The following is a 19,236-nucleotide window of genomic DNA, read 5'->3' as shown; positions in this document are numbered from 1 at the left end:
ACCCTCCCATCCCTCAGCCCCCTCCTCTTCCTCATCTCCCCTCTTCCTCACCTCTCCCCTTCCTCAGCCCCCTCCTCTTCCTCAGCCCCCTCCCATCCCTCAGCCCCCATCCTCTTCCTCAGCCCCCCTCATCTCTCTCACCTCTCCCTCAACCCCCTCCTCTCCCTCACCTCTCTTCTTCCTCAGCCCCCCCCTCCCCACCAGCCCCCCCCACAGCCTCACCTCACGCCCCCCCCACCCCCCTTTACCCCAAACCTCTCCCTCACCCCCTCACCACCCCCCCCCCAGCCCCTCCTCGCCCCCTTCCCCCCCTCCACTCCCACAGAAGGGGGGGGACGAAGCAGAAGGAGGAGGAGGAGGGCGGCGAAGTCTCGCGAGAGGGGCGGGCGGGGGCCGCTGGCTGCGGGCAGCGCGGAGCAAGCAGCGGCGGCGGAGGCGGAGGAGGGGGAGCAGCCGGAGCCCCGGGAGGCGCTGAGGGGAGGCGGCCAGGCGGGGCGGGCGGCGGCGGCGGCCATCGCGGCCCGGCCCGGCCCAGGCGAACCCCGCTCCGCCGCGGGCGGGCAGGCACGGCCCAGACAGCCGCCCGCCCGCCCTCCTCCCTCCCGCAACGCCGTGAGGCCTGGCCGCGGCTCGGCGAGCGGGGCCCTGGTGGTGGTGGCGGTGGTGGAGGAGAAGGAGGAGGTGTTGGTGGTGCTGGTGGCCGCCCTGCCATCTTAGCTGCCGTGCCCCGCCGCCTTTGTGCCCGCCGCGCCCGGGCACCCGGGGGGGGCCGGGCCCGACGCCCCTCCGGGGGCGCCTCCCCCCGCGGGGCCGCCGCCCCTTGCCCCGCTCCTCCTCCTCCTTCTTCTCCTCCTCCTCCTCCTCCTCCTCCTCCTCCGCGGGGGGCCGACCGGCGCTCCCAGCCCGGCTGCGGCGGAGGGTAAGGCGGGCAGCACCGCGGGGGGCTCGGGGGGAGGGGGGGGGAGGATGAGGAGGAGGAGGAGGAGGATGAGGAGGAAGAGGAAGGAGATGGCGGAGCGTGGGGGGGGGGGGCTACGAGGAGAGATGGAGGGGAGAGGCGAGGCGGAGAGATGGTTGGTGAGGTGGTGGGGGGGGGGGGGAGGAAGAAGAAGAAGGCGGCGGTGGGGCCGGCGCCTCCCCCGCCGGGCTCTGCGGCACTGCCGCAGGACCCGGGGCCGCTTCCCCGGCCTGGGGGGGCTCCTCCTGGGTGGGGGGGGCTGCTCCGGGGGGTTGGGGGCTGAGGTGGCGGCGGGGAGGGAGCGGTAATGGCGCTGCCGGGGTGTTCCCCGCGCCCTGCCGCTGTCACGGCCGGCTGAGGCCTAAGGGCTGCGGCCCGGCCCCCCCCGGGATTTTTGGGGAGGAGGGGGGAGAAAGAGGGGGGGGGGGTAGGTCCCGATGGGCCCCTCTCAGTACTCGGGCCCCCCCCCCCCAGCCCCGTGTTCCCGCAGATCTGACCGCGGATGCTTTATTTTTTATGATTATTATTTGATTATTTTTTTATTATTATTATTATATTTTTTTCCCCAAGCTCTTTTTTTTTTATTTTTTTTATTTTTTTCTCTCTCTTTTCCCTACCCCCTCGCTCCTCCCCGAGCGGTGAGTTCTCGGTGTAAATACCACTCGGCGCGGCGCTGGGGTGGGATCGGGAGGAAAGTGACCTATTTTGAAGGCCTTTTTATCGCTTCCCCCCTCCGAACGGGCATGTGCCGGCCGATTCCGTTAGCCAAATAGCGTTTCCCAACCATTTTAATTTGCCAGATTAAAATATCTCGCCGGGGCTAGGCTCCCGCGAGCCGGCGTGCGGGTATGGCTTTAGACAACCTCGCTCAGTCGCCTCTGCTGCAAGCCTCTCGGGAGCCTCGGAGTTCACCTTTGTCACTGTGGGAGCAAAAAAAAAAATAAATTAAATAAATAGAAAAGAGAGAGATGCCCGGCTGCCTGTAACGTGCAGTTGTACCATTGTGCTGGGTGCGGTAGGAGAACCAAGGGGGGGGGGGGAGGAAAAAAAAAAAAAAAACTAGGATTAAAATGGTTGTTGTCAAACGTAAGATCTTTACGTGTCTCAGGAAGAAAACGGCAGAGAGGACTTTGGGGTTATTTTCTGAGCAAAAGGCTCGGTGGTGGTGGTGCTCGCCCCTCCTGCTTGTCACGGCGTGGGGCATTTGGCCGGGTGGCATTCTGGTGGCTGAGGCGGTTTACATGGCACTTGGCTTAACTAGTTGGCCAAATCGTGTCCTTCACCTTTGCCCATCGCGTTTGGAGAGCCCTCACGGCCGTGTGGCCCTGCACGCCGAGGGCAGATTAATAAGATGGTACCTAAAGGTTTGGCTGCTATCGATTCCTTACTATTACTGCTATTTATAGAGCGTGTGACATGGCTCTTGTTTTATGTATTTGGGTAGAGGTTACCGGCTTGGAATGCTTCAAATGAAACGTTCCCAAAATACCACCCCTAATGCTTCATGTATTGTTGAATGGTATAGCTCGGATCCCCAGAGTCTGAAAAATAGCTTTGGCTATTAGCACGTCATAATAGTGCAAATATTGTGGCAAACCCTGATATATTTTGACACTGCGGAAGGCTTGTTTTCACTTCTCAGGATTACAAAACACCAACTTTTGTTGCAATAAATGCAATTTTAGATACGTGATCCTTGAAACAACTCCCGAGTCTACGTTTTTGTTTCTGTTGCCCCTGCTCCCAGTGAGCGTGCTGTGATTTTTGCCGCTTGTGTCCAAGGACAAACCTAATCAACAACTGGTTCAAGCCTTCGTCTTAGGTTCTCCACAACACTGGCCTAGTTCTGGCTGGTGCCTTTGCCATTTTTAGGACTCCTCTTCCTTTTATCTGTTGACTCAAATACATTGATAAACTTGAACCTCCATTTATCCTTTGAACTTGAGGGAATGTTTTTCTCCTCTGTTAAGAATGTCTCGCTGAAGAGAAAGGGATTCTGGCAGAACAGCTTAAATTAAATTTAATCTTGTTAAAAACTGGCTGAAGTAAGAACTCCTTGGGTAGTTTGATTTTATTTATTTATTTATTCTTTAACTAGGCTGAAATTAAGTGCTGCATGTAGAGGAGCAGATGTTGGAGTCAGAATTATGTACAGATAAGGTGACTTAGGCCTCAAGTGAGACTGCTGGAAAAAGTTATCTGTCATGGCCTTCCATTGAATTCTTCTGCAAGCTAAGTTGGAGAATTTTAAATCTGTACTTCCATCTAAATAACATTTCCATTTGTGCAGCTTTCATCTGGGCCTTATCCATGATAATTCATCGGGTTTTGTCACTAGAGTAACGTATTTTTAATGTGTTGTAAGACAGCCGCCGTTTTTGCGCGTGGTGAAATGTATCAGAAGAAAAGCAAATATCACACCAATAATTACATCTTCAGATGTATCCTAGTAGTGAATTTCCTGTAATGGGGATGTTTTGTGGAGAACAATAGATGTGGCAAAGGATTCAGAGATTTGTTTTAAAGATGTCGTAGGTAGCTGACTCTGCAGCAGAGCCCCTTGGACGCAACCTGTGCGTTCCCACCCGTTACCCCAGGTGGTTCCCAAGTACTTCGTCTTGGTGCTAATTCTCCTTTCCAGCAAAGAAAGACTGGATGTGCTGCTGCTGTTCTCTCTCTCCTGCCTCTTTTGCAAGAATATGCTTCTCTAACTTTGTAGAGCCTACAGAATATTTGCAAAATATTCCTCACATACGTTTATTGGGCCGTATATCTGTGTTTGTCAAATAAGAAAATGTTTAGGGTTGATCTGGGCCTCTCTGATCCAGCAGTGGTAAAGAAGCTGTGATAAATATCTCTTCTCCTATTCCACTCTCAATGTATTTTGGAGAACGCTTGCATAATTAATAAGATCCTATCTTAGAAGAATTTTCTCTTCATATTAAAATCCTTTTAACTACATAATATTACGTTGAAGCGCACACCAGAAACTCTGAGGACTTCTGGCTGCTGGTGTTACCAGTGGTGATCCTGGCTCTTGTCTTCTGAATCACGATGGTGCTGGCCATTGTGTGCTCCCTTTTCCAAGTGCACTATGGAGCCTGAGGGGTTTTGGTTGTATTTTCTTACACAAACCCAGACAAAGAGGAGAGCTTCAGCTCTGGACCAGAGTCACGCATGCATCAGAGAGTGTCCCGAGCCTAGGTTGAGCTGTGGATAATGTTGGTGCCCTCCCTCAGTCAACCAGGTCTGAGACAACCTTTGTCATAGCGATACAGAGAGGAATATTTCATCCCTTCTGAGATTGTTGGCCATCCTTCCTTTTATACCTCATGAGTGTGTCCTACTCCTCTCCACAAAATGCTCGTTCTTGACTGCATGGTGCAGAACATATCCCCAGTCTGTGCTGTCCTGTGCTCTGTGGTGAGCTCCCGAAACTCTAAAAGTCAATTTGGTTGTGTGGTGCCATCCTCCACCTGCTTTTCCGTGTGTATCACTCCAGTGACTCTGGTCTTTGTCTGATCCTGAGCTGAGCCCCTGCGGACGCACCAGCAGAAAGCTGACCTTGGGAGACATCTGCATGGTTTGGTGCTGGTTTGGCACTGGTTTGGTGCTGGTTTGGTGAGCTGGGCCAGCTCAGCACACTGCTGGTGCATGCAGGGACAACTGTGGGCACTGGGCTGCACGAGAGCCCGCAGCTGGATGGAGCTTGTGCTGCCTGCCACCATGGCTGGACCAAGGAGGGACACTCTGATACAGTGGTTGGTGGCACCTCTTCCAAAATATTTAGTAGCTAGGTTTGGGGATTCTTTGTTTTTGTTGTTCTGTAATGGGCGGAGGAGATGATCACCCTACATTGATTTCTGCGGGGAGAAGAGACTGGAAAAAAATCCACTGGATAAAGGGTCAGAAAAGCACTAATCCCCCTGTGTGAAGCTCCAGCGGGAGCTCAGCTGTGCAGAGCTGCAACAGAAAGAATGAAAACGGAACCTAAAATGTAAAAACGTGAAATGAGAGGTGAAGTACAAAGTATCTGAGGGGGAAAAGTGCACGAAACAGGAGGGAAGGATGGGGAGCTGTTGGAAGCACGGGTGGCTTTTAACACCATATTCCTTCCTCCTTATCTAAGTGCTCATTTACAGCACAAAACATGGAGGCAGAAAGACTTTCTGAAGGTCCTTAGACATCAGACAGCATAATGGGTGCTCCAAACATGGTTTCTTAAAGCATTTTTTTTTAATATTTGATGATCACTGGAATGACAGTCTTCTTTATTATTATTTTTTGAAATTACCAAAGGGAAGCCATCGAGAAGTTTTAATACTTCGTCAGAAATTATTACACTGGACACTCTTGACAATTTTTTATTTTATTTTTTTGACATCCTGCTAAATCTTCCTGGTTTCTGTGGCAGAAGAAAAAGCAAAGTAGCCACCGTAAACATATGACAAAAATTGCCAAAACAGCCAACAGGCTTTGTTAATCCAAGGTGATGGCTTCTTACTTGGTGTGGACAGGAGGTGATCGCTCTGCCTCTTGTATCGCTTGGCTAGAAACCCTTTTGATTTTCCTCTAGGAGTTGGGATGGGGTGACAGCACGAGGTTTGCATATTAGCTCTTATCCTTAGTGTGGAAGAGGCTAAAAATAGTTTGTTTTGGGGAAAAGTTAGATCTTGACGGGAAAAAAGTAAAAATCGCAGAACTTTGAGCTTGGCTCTGCCGTTCTCTGTGCCTGTGGTCTTCTGCTGACCCTTAGAGCAGTCCTGGCTACAGCCATGCAAATGTTTTGTCAGGGTGAGATGTAATTTTGTAAGAACAGTTTTCTCCTGTGCTCATCAAGGGTAGGGTGCTGCCAGGGCAGCCTGCTGTCAGTGTGGGTGCACGGTGTCTGAATTTGGCTGGGAGCCTCTGCTGTGTGTTGGGGATGGTTGGGGATGCCAAGCCTTATTTAAAAAGTAAATTTGGTTAAATTTGGGTGTTTAATGTTAATCGCAGAGATTCTTGCTGGTAGCTTTTGGACTGAAAGCCAGCGTGTGTTTTGCTGGATTTCTTAAATTGCAAATCAAGTTGGTTTCAGTCTTCCAATTAGTTCAGCTAAACCTAAACCCCCCTAATTCACCCTGTTAGTCTGCTGCTGGTCACCAGGCCTCCAAGTGGCATCATCCTGCAGGATGAGCACCCCTCCTTGTGCTGCTGGTTCAGCTTTGGTTCATTCTGCCCCGGGCTGACTTCGAACCCGAGGAAACCCTTGAGGTCCAGGACCTTGGGACAGGCTGCGTGCATGTTGAAAGATAGGGAGCGATTCTTACAACAGCTTTTGGCTTGTTCCCCATCCCTGTGCTCAGCCTGTTGTCCGAGCACCCAGAAACCCTTCCCCTTCCCTGCCACACCACTGCTCAAAGGCCGTAGCAGCCCCGCGAGCCTGTTCCCAGGGAGCTGTTATGCTGGGATTTCTTGGAAAGAATCGCATGTGGCACTGCACATGTTCGCTGTTTTGGTTTCCCTCCCCCTTCTTCATATGCAATTGTCCCATCCCGCCTCGGTCCCCCCTTTTCATCGTTGCCTGTTCCTCCCTGCCCCAGCCAAGGAGACGAGAGGAGAGGTTATTTTTGCTGCTTCTCAAATAGGCCACGAGCGTGCAGTAAGGAGCGCGGTGACTTTCTCCGTGGGAAGCTGTCGGTGGCTGGGATTTCTCAAGCCGTGTACCCCTGGCAGCGCGAGATGTTCCTTCTCTTGCAGCCTGCAGTTGTCACCAAGCTGCCCAAGCTCCTCCCAGTCCCCACTTCCTTGTAACCCAATCTGCAGAGAGATCATGGGATTTGAATGCTTTTCCCCTGCTCCCAGTGTTTGGGTTGTCCCTGCGCTCCTCGCGGAGCCATCTCTGTGCCGCGCTCTCCATTTCTCTGGCTTTGCCTGTTCCAAAAAGCAGTTGACAGTTGTTAAAATCAGTTCTGGGCCAGCCACGATTTGATGCAATTAAACTGTGTTAAATGCGTTCCAGAACTGCTTCTTGGCCTAGATAGCAAACTAGTTAAACCCTGGGTTTGGAAGCTATTTCTGTAGGATTTGACCCTGTACCCTGGGTGAGCTCGCTCTCTACCTTTGTAGATCTCAAATGCAGCACAGGGTCTTCTGCCTTCCCGTGTCTCCTGGGGCCTTTTTGTTGCTCTTTGCTTATCTGAGCCTTGCCTTGAGAATTACAGGCTGGTCTAACCCTAATAATCTCGCCCCACCACCCAGAAAGACTAAATGTGTCGCAGCGATGGGATTTTCCCCAGCACCAGCTGAACTGGTGCAAACCCCACTTCATACCTGCTCGGTACACCTAGTACAGAGGCAGGCTCTGAGATTTTTGTGAACATTTGGCATTTTAATTAAAAAAGGAAGGTAACCTAGGCCTCGGCAGAACCTCCTGCTGGCTTCTAGAAGTGCTTCTCAAAGTTGGGAAGGAAATAATGCCACGTTCACAGGCAGTGCCTTACTGAGAATGCCAAGCTCCGTTTTTCTTACAGGTTAATTGCCATATAGGCAAACCCTGAACTCTTACCTGGGTTTTTGGCTTGATTTTCCTCCTTCCCTTTCCACGCAAAACCCCTCTAACTCCTGCTTTGAAGTATTTGGAACTGGGTTAGTCTCTGGCTGGAGGTGTGTGGTAGAACCTCGTGTTAATTCTTGCTGGGACCTGCCCGTTTTGCAGCAAGAATGCAGGCAAACCCATCTGAATGCTGATCATCTGTCCTTTGAGGAGAACGGGAGATTATTTTTCCTTCGGTTAACACACTACGTGGGCAGACGAACCCCAGAGCATCGCCATCCCACAAGCCTCAGGTACCTGAGTCAGGGGACAGCTTTGTCAGGATGCTCGGGGCTGAGCTCCGTTGACCTGGGGGTGGTCACTGCAGTTATTTCCCTGCCCCGGGACCAGAAGGTGCTGCTGGAAGCTGCTACTGGAGGAAAATGGCCTGAAATGGCCTGGGTTTAAGAAGAGGTCTCTATGAGAGCTTTGTGTCCCAAGCAAAATATATTGTGGAAGAAGCAAGTCCTCACCCAGGCTGTTAGTTTGGTTTGCATTGCACTACGCGTTTTAAATTGATTTGCAAAACCAAGACCGGACAAAAGATTTATTCCTGACTTGACAATACCGAGCAGAGAGCTCTGGATACTAGAATAACATGACAATTGTTTACTTGGAAAGAACATGATTTATATTCACTAGCTTGTAATTAGTCAGGAAAGCATAAAAAAAATAATTAAAGAATGATTTGTAGTTTATTAAAGAAATGTTTTGACAGTCAGTTTTTGATGTATATATCAGCAGTTCTTTTTTTTTTTTTCCCCCATATTTTGGAAGAGCCCCTACATTTTTCAAATTCTTTTATTTAGATGGCAGGTGTTCTTTCTGAAATAGCCCCTATCTCCTAAAATAACGTGTGAATTAATAGAATTAATATTTTCAACTATCTTGAATTTTCCCCTGTTGCAGGAATTGGTGGCTGTGGGCCATCGCAGCCAGCCTGGTCCAGCCCCAGGGTGCGTGGCCCCCTTTCTGTAGCCTTTCACAGTCTTCCCGTTGTTCTCTCTGGTATTGAAGGCTAATAACTGTAGTGGCTATAAACTGGCATAATCACTACGCGTTTTGCAGGTATTGCAAATATTTTTATGTTTAACTAGAAATAGATGTCGTTAATATTAATACGGGGAGAAATGAAATATTAATCCACAAATAGAAATTTAAGTAAGCTGTAACACAGGAAGGTTGTCTTAAATATGTGATGCTTTTATACTTTCCTCTGAGCTGGCAGGGTGATAATGGTAATCCCCGGTTCTTAATTTCATCCCTAACTCTTAAGGTACATGAAATGAGCGATGAATACATATTTGTCTCATGTTTATATGTCAGGGGTAGGGAGGTCCAGGTGGAGCAATGAGTGATTTGCTCATGATCTTCCTGGAGTGGCTGACCTACTCGTAGAGCAGCCTGCAAGGGGGTTTGTTTCTTCATGTATTCCCTATAGATTTTTCTCATCACAATGGTCACTTAATGTTGCTTGTGAATGAGCTGGATAAATGCTGAAAATTGTAATGTGATATATCGCTGTGATGGGACTCGTTGCCTGATTTGTGCTTATTTTATATGGAAGTGTGAAAAGGGCCTTAAATACTCCATCAATCAGTCCTTAAACTTGATGAACAGCAAACTCAATCTTTTTGTTCTGGAAGCCAGTCACACCCAGGGATAACTGGGGACGGCTCACCTAAGCAAAAATATTCCTGATTGTGTGCAGTTGCAAGAAGGGGAGGTTGTCTGGACATCTTTATGGAGATCTGTGAGGGTGCAGTGTATCCTTTTATCCTCTCTGTGCAGTCCCTACCGCAGCTGTATCCCAAACCTCCGTAAGGGTCTGGGTGTTGTGCAATGCCATGACATGCTGATGTTTTCGGTAAAAAAGCCGAAAGCATTCTCACCTGGTGTGCTAGGAAGAAAGAAGAGCTTCGAGCCCCTGTGCCTGCCAGGAGTCTGGAAGCGTTGAGCTCAGTTCATCGCAAGAAACTTCTCATCTGTTCTGGATTCTGCTTTAGCTGTCTCCACAGAGAAGTTTACGGCATTGGTATTCATTTAAAACATATCTACGCAGTAAAATTGCTGTGGCTTAGTTGGAAATAATCAAGCTAAGGCTTATATTGCTTCAGTTCCATTATTTTTAAACTCGAATAACCAAAACAGCATATAGGCCTTGAAATTTGAGCCCATGTGTGGAAGTGCTCAGTGTGCAGGACCTTGGTTTGGTGTTGCCACTGCCATGGAGTATACAATTCAGTGAGGTTTTTTGTGTGAAAATCTGCTTTTAGCTTTGGAACTAATACCACCTGTGCTGGTTTGGAATTGTTCATACCTATTTAGCGTCTGCATTGCAAAATCTACCTCCCTATTTCCATGGGTGTTGGAGAAACACGGCTGATAGGGCCCCGTGTGAGTGCAAGGGGAGTATCGTGTGAGGTGTGCTTCTACTTGTCTGCTTACGGTCTGGTCTGGAGGCATGGAGCACCTGCTGATTTCGGGGTTTTCTCTATGTGATTTCATGCCTGTGATTAGCATTTCTGAGGACATGACACATAGGGCCTCACCACGAAAGTATGTTCAGTAAATACATAAACAGAATTACAGCCATGGTCATTGTCAGTCTGTCCTGACTGGTTTCCAGAGGTAACCCAGCAGGACACGGCATGCTTCCTCGGGTCCGTGGGATATAACAGCTCTCAGGCTTGAAACTTCTCAGTACAATTCCTGCCCTGAATGGAGTTCCCACCTCCTTTTGATGCCTCCTCAATGGCAATTGTTTGTCTTTTGTTTTTAATGATTAGGGCAGGATATTGAAGTATTTAGGTGGCGTATCCCAGCGCCTCACCATTTTATTGTTCAGAGACTTCAAGTCAAGCTCTGCAGAACACTTCAGCTGCTTCACAGAAATCTGTGGTTGCATTTATCCAAACCCAACCATTTGCTTTTCTGGGATTTCTCAAGGTAGAAGATGACTGGTAATAATAGGACTTGTAAGCTCAGGGAGGTGTGAGAGGTGTGGTCTGATGGCATCTTCCAAAAGCTTTTTCTGGAGAACATCTCGGAGCAGTCCCTGGTTAGCTGATGTTATCATTGCTGCCTGGTCCCTTAGTTAACAGCAAGGCCGTGTTTGTGTTGCTGTTTGGAGAAACTATTAGTATTCTGCCTGAATTGAGCAGGCTGCTAATAATACTGATTAGCTTCTGCATAAGGTGGAGATGGCAATCTCATTAATTTTGTATTTAATTACCAAAAAATCAAAGCAAAGAGCTGTGGAATGATTTGTAACCATTGTGCTGTTCAGTAGCTGTCAGTGGAGCCATGTGACCACTACATACTTAGTATTTAATTCTATCATTTACCTATTTCTTTTTGCTTTGCTGGATTTTTTTTTGTATATTTTTACTTAAAATTAAATCATAAATTGTTAAGAGCAAGGAACATGATTGTGTGGCATCTGGTTGGTGCCTTGAATCTCCACGAAGCATCTTGAAGCTTCTCTTCAAAGATCTTGAAGAGATTTCTCTCTTAAAGCCTGTTATTTCTCAGCCTGCCAGCCACGTCGGTCTGTTGAGCTCAGGTTTGACTTGAGGGATAGATCTGCTGGTGACGTGGGGCAGTCAGCTCACGGGCTTCTAGCATGGACCTCTCCTGAGCTGTAATAAACACGGACAAGGTATGAATGTCTCCTCTCGGCAGGAAACGGGGCTTTCCTGCTGCAGATGCTGCTTTCTGCATGCATGCACATCTCCACATTCCCCCGTCTCTGGCGTAGCGTATTGTACTTGCTCTGCAAGAGGGCTGCTTCCTAGAACGCTTACCTCACGTGGAAGAAATAATTTTATAAAGCTTTTAAGTAAGAGCAGCTTCAAATTTACAGCGACTTAGACGTGCTGCGCTCTGCTTTGTTCCATCATGGTAGAAGCCACTTGCCTGTATAACTCGAAAACAATAATAAAACAGGCATAAACAGGCATAAAACAAGGTAGTGTTGGAGGTATTTTTTTGGCGAGCAGTAAGTAAACACCTTTCACTTGATTCTGCCTGGCCTGGAAAGCATCAGGGTTGTCGCCTTCCCCTTTGGAATGGCTGCTCACGGGCAGAGCTCCGAAGGGGAAATTCTTCTGCACGGACATGTGGAGTTGTGAGTTGTCCAAATGTTAACAACCGCAGGCAGCCCCAAAGATGAAGCTTTTATTTGCCAGAGGGCTCCTTCACTCTTGTTTGGGTTTTGCTTTTTTTTTTTTTTTTTTTTGTGCGTGTGATGTCATCATTCTGCGAGGTCTGCGCTCCGGCGTCCTCCAGGAAAACAAAACAGGGGACGAGACCGGAATTTCAAATGCAAGAAAACAAGCCGATCTGATTCTTCCTCTCCTCCCGCCCCCTTTTTCTTTGAAAGGAGCTTTCAAGCTGACTTTTTACAGCAGGAATTAGTTTAATAGAAAAAAGAACGTTAGGAAGCACGGCTGTTTCTCTCCAGTTCTCACTATCAAGTTCTCCAAAATAAACTTTCCTTCCTGCCTTGTGTGCTGTAGGTAGTGAGGGATGTGATGCCTCTTGTGTGCCAGATAGGAGTGGATGGCTACCTTATAAATAGCCAAGGCCTTTAAATATCCGAGTCCTTATTTCAGGGATCTTTTTTTTTTCTTTTACTGTAACTTTTCTTTGTTTTTTACTGTTTGGGAGACATTCAGGCACGCACGGTGTAGTGCCTTGCTGCCACACTTGCATTAGTTCCTTCCCATTGAGCTATCCCATATAGTTTTTAGGAAGTCGTGGTACTACCAGCAGCCTTCCACCGAGGATACTGCAGGCCCTGGCCAGGGTCAGGGGAGCAGCCAAACCCAGCGGTGTGACTGCTGCAACCAGACTGGAGCTGGAGGTGTCCCACAGGTCTTCTTGCTTTTTGGGAGCCCTTCAGTGGCCCAGCTGCCACTGCCTTCCACGTACCAAGCTGTATGGCCCATGTAAGCACCAACACGTTGTTCTTTTCCAGGATAGAGCTCATTCATAATGACTTTGCAAAATAATCTGCAGAGAGGTGTTTTTTGGTATTTGGAGGGCATAAACGCTGAGTATTGGTCTTCAGGGGTAGGTTGGGGTCTCCAAAAAGCCATCCAGATGCAGTAAGAACTTGGGGCAGTGAGCAAGGCTGGAGCTGATACTCTTTGCCCCAGTGTGTTCAGGAACTTTAATTAGTTCTTGGTTGCTCTTTCTAGCTTGTGTCCCAAAAGGAAATTCTGTTTTCTGGCATGGCATGTTGGGTTCTCAGTAGCTCCCTGTGCAGCTGGGCTGCAGGGGTAATCCGCATGCGGTATGAGCGAGCAGCTCTCATGGTTTGCTGGCTGGTTGTGAGGACAGGATCTGCCCAAGGTATTGGTGCTTGTCCTACTTTCCCTGCTCAAAATACAAGATCCTTAGCGTGTGTAAAATGGACACCTGGCATCCCCTTGGTTTACTGGCCAACAGGAGCAGTCAGCAAATAGATCTTCCTTTTAATATTGAAACTTGACTTGTTTTTCTTTTTTCCCTAATTTGTCTGTTCCTACTGACAAACAAAAAGCATAATCCATCATTCCAAACTGCTGAAAAAGAGGCCTCAAATTGCCAGGTATGAAATTATGCTGCTTGTTCACTTACCAGTAGGCAACGGCGTGCCAGATGTTTCAGAACCTACAAAGAAGAAAGTTCTTTGTACGTGTGATGTTAGTATTCACAGAAGGTGTCAGATTGACAGCCTTGGAGATTGTGGAGATTGGAATGTTATTTATCCCTATGAAAGGTGCAGTGCAGACTGCAATAGTGCAAAAATTTCTTTCCTTATTCTGCTGTTACACCCTATTAGTGCCCTTCAGAGGCAGCCCCCAGGGGTAAGGAGCACTTTCGCTGTGCCCATTTAGGTAGTTGGCTGCTTTGATGAAACTGCCAGAAGGATATGAAGGTGTTGTTGTTGTTTATTTCTGTGATGTGGGTGCTTGTCTCTTGAAACCCAAATAACAAGAAAGGAATTTGCTAACATCTGCCTCTAAACAGCTCCTGTAGCAGAGGCAACCTTCAGCCACCACATTCTCTGGTCATATACAGGCTGCCAGGCTCAGGTGAAAAGATGCTAGCCATCCTAATTCATTCAGTGAGTTATTCAGTGAGTTACCCATTCTTCTGCAAAGCTGTAGCATAGAATCAGGTAAATACATAATGCTGTTCCTTGTTTTAATAAGCTGGGCGCTGGATGAAACTTAGGAAAAAAAGCAAACAAAAGAACCCAGACCTTGTTCATGTAGCAGTTGGCATAAGGAACTGGACATCAGACCTTTCTGGTTTTGCAGTGAACTTGTGTGATTGTAGGTCACCTCTTATTTACATAGTTCACATCTTGTTTATAAGGTAAGAATGCTTATTGCAACTCGACCAAGCACCAACAGATATCAGGTGCTTTTTAAGGGTCTGTAATGAAAGTCTTATTCTGATGTTCCATTGCAATTTTGCCAATTGAATAATACCTCTTTAGGATAAAGTGCTGCAAAAGAAAAGGACAGGAGAAGGAGCAGTGTTTTGCACCAGAGTTCGGACCTGTGTAAGACAGTAAATGCCAAAGACCTGTGAATGGAGATACCGTAGGTGTGGTCTTTCCCATCCTGCTGCACTGACACGGTTGGTTGATGTTAGTCATGCAAAGCCTCATTCTTCCTCATTCTGCAGGCTGCAAAACAATAGATCTGGGTTGTGATCTGCTTGCTTCAAGCTGTGGTGGTGATATGTTTGAATACCATCGGCTAATAATGTTCTAGCTTCAGAATGAATCGTCTTTATTTCAGAGATATGGCTTAATTTTACTTTGAACCAACAATTAAAAACCATCAACCGCAGTGCAAACCATTGTTTCCATCCCAAAAGGCAAGCCTCTTTGTTAAAGCTCTCAGTGTTCACCAGGACTAAATTTCTAATATTGTTTCTCAGTATGAAATATCTGTTATGATAAAATTTAAATATGGATAGCTATGATTAATTAAGCTGGACTTTAGGTAGCATCTGGTCTTTCTAGCTATAACTCCATCAATTCCATCACAGCATTTTTCACTTACTTTTTAAGAAAACTTGATTTTTCTGCTCAAAATAAGGACTACTTCACTGCAGCCTTAGCTGACTGTAAGGCGGATCCTTCAGTAATCGTAAGGAACCTGGGCAGAAATGGTGATAGTACTGAACTATTGATATAAATACTAAATATGAATACTAAGTATTGATGCAGCCAGCTTCTCTTATTTTGTAGGAGTGTTCATCAAACTCTCCAGAGATAGAGGAGGGTCTCTGGGAGCTGTCATGTGGGAAAAGTGTAGTGTTTTGTGTGAACCAAACACTACAGCAGGCCCATCTGCTAAAACAAAAGTGGAGAAAGAATGCAAAGACCTGGTTCTAGGAGAAAAACAAAACCAAACCACATCAGGGGATGTCTTTTTGGAAACTTCCAACATCCCACTGCTCTCCTGGGGCTGTTCCTGGGCTGTCTTTGTCCCCTGATGCTTTACTTCTTCCACATCTTCCCAGACCCAACCCTTTTGTGGTGTATCAGTGGACAGTGGTGAGGAAGCCCTGCTGACCACACAGCTGAATCCTGCTCAGGCTGCATGGAGCGGTTACAGCTCTGGGCAGTGGCTCCTTTGTCATCTCCAGCCTCCGTACTTCACACGATGGTGTGATTGTGTCTCTGAGTTGTGTGGTTCGGCTTTGGCCAAGCCACTGCCTTGAGATCAAAGACTCTTCACAAGAGCCACGACTGCCAGCTAGCAAAGCGCAGGCTTCGAGCTCAGTCCTGCCAGTACCGAGCGCTTAAGGAGGGGTATGAGATTATTTTAATTGGCTTTTCCTTTGCATTGCTGTTCCTTTACTGCATCTCTCAAAGGTCAGCCTCAGAAAAGTCACCTGTTGGCAGCTCCCTGCTCATGCCAAAGCTGAGCCTGGAGTTCTTGAAGCAGGCAGGGCAGCCTTGTTCCAGAGAGCCGACGTGAGAGCAGGATCCACCATATCTCAATTAACCTTTTATTTAACGGCACAGAAAATAGTCTTCTCCATCAACTCAATCAAATTTTGGTCACCTCAACTAAAGGGGAGGAGTGGAAGTGGTCGCTGATTTTTTTTTTTTTTTTTCATTCATTTGCTTTTGTGAATGATTGCTGAGAACAGCTGGATTAAGCAGCTTTGTGTGCGAGCGCACAAAGAACCTGTGAAATATAAAAGTGTTTGGATCTGTGCTGCTGGAATAGACCAATTTCTGATTACAGCTTTCTGTCAAATTTAGGATGGATGCGTTCCTACTGTAGCTGAAATTGCCTTTCCAGCCTTAAAATACTTTAATGCTTACGAGGTACATTCAAGGATCTTAAGCACTTTCCTTCTCACTTCAGTCCAGAAGGAAGTGCAGCATTTCTTGCTTGGGAGCAGAAGAGTTGGTGTACAGGAGGAACGGTTGTGGAAGTATTTCCAGAGTAACATGCATGGAATGGAGCTTGAGCATTAAAACCTGCTCTGTGGACCTTGTTTCTGAGTTGTTCCAAGTATTTCCTTCAGATGCAAGTGTTCCCCTACCTCTTTCATGCCTTATATTCAGGACAGTTACTGACACTGCCAAAACAAGGAAAGAGCCAGCTAGCTTTTTTTAAAGCAGGCTTTTGGAGAAAAGATGTACTCGTTTACCTTCGGTGTGTGTGCAATGGCAACTGAACCTGTCTTTCTGGCGGGGAGGCAGTTAAGCAACAGGGTGTCTAAGTCCATGGGTTGATGGACATTTTAGGAAGCCCTCTGTGGGGTGAGTTCTGATAGATTCCCTGGGCATATTCTGCTGGAAGTCACTCCTCTCCTCAGCTTTACAGAGCCTGCAGGTACTGGGATCGAACGGACCCGTAGCACTTGAGCACTCAGTGGATGTATCTCCTTCCTGGTGGCACACAGACATCACAAGGATGCAGGCGGGTAAAACGTACAGCTCAATTTTTATATAAGCTCATCAGCACGGAGACTCCTTGCGTTTGCAAACCCGCTGCTGCTTAGCGAGGCCCACGGGGCGCTCCCGGAGCACGCGGGGCGGTGGCAGCAGCGGTGCAAAACAGCACCGGGCACTGCGTGGGCAGCTCAGAGCTGCTGGTGCTGGCCAGGCCCAGGGCTGCAGGGCTCAGGAGGACTTTTCCCCTGCAGCAGAGGCTCTCGTTTCCGTTTCCTAGACTGTCGGGAATCTCTGTCCTGCGCGCGGTGAATCATTCCTGGATAGCACCCAGGCAGCGTGGAGGAGGAAGGCGCCTGGTGTGAATGCAGGAGGTATAAAAGTCAGATGAGAGAGGGGAAATCAGAAGTGTAGTGAGGGACTGCAGAGGGATCAGAGAGGGATGAACCATGTCTGATGGAGAAATGGAGCCGGAGGTTTGCAGAAGAGGTGACTGGGGAGGTGGGGAGGGAAGGCAGCGAGCGGAGGTCGGTTGGCAAGGGGGGTGGCAGGCTCAGTTCTGACACCTTCTAATTCTGGAGCGCTTGCCTTTGTAACCTTAATCATTTTGTTCTAATACACTAGATACAAAAATTACATTATATGTTCCGAGGAATTTGGTTACTATGGTAATGGGTATAGAAGTACATAAGAGATAAGATGTCAGCAATCAGAACAGCTGTAATTCAGCACACAAACCCGTGACTGCCTGAATTTGGGGAAGCAGGCCGCTGCAAACTTCTGCTTCGATCTCGTGTTTTACTGCCGGCACGTCTGTTCCCGTGTGAAAGTGACGTCAGGGCTTCTACAAGAAATCTTTCAGTTTTTTTTTCAGGAATTTCGGCAGACGTGCCCGAAATTTCTGGGTAAACAAACCACATACCTCCCTCTGTGCCAGGGGAGGGAGGTCTCTGTGTTCCCACCCGGCCTCTGCATGCGCAGAGCGTTTTGCAGACCCGGGGACAAGTTAAAAGGGGTGGCTGTCCTCATGTGGAAAATAAATGGGAATGTACAAAGTGCACGGCCGTGCAGTAACAAGAAATATCCCATATAAAACTGGTTCATCAGTTAGAAATGGAAGGATGTGAAAGTCTTGAGTATATCCTTTGGTAAGACGCTGATTGTAAAACGGAGTGCTGTGTGGCTGGGAAATACACAGATGTGGAGAATTTTGATGTTTAAAAAATTGCTTAGTTTGGGACAGATGCGTGGAAGGACTGCTGGGATGGTCTGGGAAGTGGATGTTTGTAAGAGGAGGCAGAACTGGCCTGCTTTTCTGAGCTGGCAGGCTGAGGGAGACAGTGCATGTCTGTGCTTGCCCTTATCCCTCAGTATTGATAAGGGAAAAGAACTGTTCAAGCTTTGAATACAGCACAGGAAAAGGAGTAAATCAGTGTAAGCTGGCACGTAATAAATACAAACTGTAAATCACTCCTAATCAGTTATTAAATTGATTCCTAATCAAATAGGAATGGGGGTCTGGAGCAGCCTTGTAGTCAGGGTCGTGGCTTTAAGAAGTCCTCAGGGAACTGGCCATCAGTTGCTAACTGGATTCTGCTGTACATTCGCTTAAAATAGCAGGTACAGGGCTTGAGAAGACCTTCAGTCCTATGATCCAGCTATCCAATGGGTCATATTCTGTGTCTGAGCCACCGGCACCCAAATCGTTGTGTGTATTAGTTAAGAAAAACATTTTCCCCCGTGAAACCGAATAAAACTCATTAAATTAAAAGGGTATGCTCGTTATCTTAATAGGCACTGAAAGCTGCTTTTTTGTTAGTGGAAGTAGCCTAGGCCTCGTAGAACTTGCAGGAGAAGCATTGCCTCAGCTAGGTAAAATCGTGAAAAGGATGTTCTTTGTTGGTGTTTTATTTCGGTTTTAGGTTGTTTGACTAATCCTCTTGCTGTGTGCTATTTAAAAAGTTTTCCTGCTCAGTCATGTGAGGACAGGAAGAATAAATACTCAGCTTGAGCTGGAGGAAAACGGGACCGGTCCCCATTACCCTGGGGGATTCCAGCAGGGACGGAGGTGTTGGGCTCTGGGTGCTCGGCGAGGGTCCTCCACTGGCTGCAGAGGCTGTGGCAGAACAAATTGCACGGCTGCAGGAGGTTGCAAAGTGTCCTGATGCTGAAATACATCCTACCTTTTTGAACCTGCTTTAAGTTGCAAAGTGGAGGAAGAAGCTTATATATGCACGTGTGTGTGTTATATCTGCATATGTGTGCTCCTTATACATGTATCCTGCCGAACTCCTAATGCCCTGTGGCTGTGCTCCGTTAGATTGCTCCCTCCTTCATGAAGAGCAGAACAGCCTTCCACTGGTAATCTGTTTTTAAAAAAGCTTTGCAGCATTCACTAAGTAATGAAGATCCATCGTGTCCGTGCGTGTTCCTGGAACCTAGCGAGATAATTTCTCATTATTTGCGTGCGGCCTTTCGATAAACCTCTCCTCTGGATGTGATGCTAGTGGTATATTTTATAACCTCCCGTGTTAAACAAAATTGACCTTTTTCATAACAAAGTGTGTTGATGAAATGTTTGTGTCTCGTCCTGCCTTCTGTCTCTGGCAGTGGGGAGCGATTAGGTGCTCCAGCAGAGCCAGGAGCATTCAGAAATACCTCACCTGACCTGTCTGGGGATGCTCTTACGCGTGTAAACGTCTAGATTAAAAACTAGTGTTTATATCTCTTGGACTCAGTACCTCTGCAGTATTTTCTGCAGGTTAATTTTGGTCTTTATAGCTT

At 47.6% G+C, this 19,236-nt stretch overlaps 1 protein-coding gene across 1 annotated transcript in view; it reads left to right on the top strand.

Moving 5' to 3' along the window:
* Positions 1–375: 375 nt before the first annotated feature.
* The window catches only part of TAOK1 (TAO kinase 1), a 65,247-nt gene continuing 46,386 nt past the window's right edge, over positions 376–19,236 (top strand). Inside the window, exon 1 of the mRNA XM_027471817.3 lies at positions 376–919. The gene's annotated coding sequence lies outside the window, so the exon portion shown is untranslated. The remainder of the gene's footprint in view (positions 920–19,236) is intronic.

This window comes from Anas platyrhynchos, chromosome 20 (assembly GCF_047663525.1).
Source record: "Anas platyrhynchos isolate ZD024472 breed Pekin duck chromosome 20, IASCAAS_PekinDuck_T2T, whole genome shotgun sequence".
In the NCBI taxonomy this organism is placed as follows: domain Eukaryota; kingdom Metazoa; phylum Chordata; class Aves; order Anseriformes; family Anatidae; genus Anas; species Anas platyrhynchos.
The sequence above is the reverse complement of the archived record's forward strand: the minus strand, read 5'-3'. Positions and strand labels throughout refer to the sequence as shown.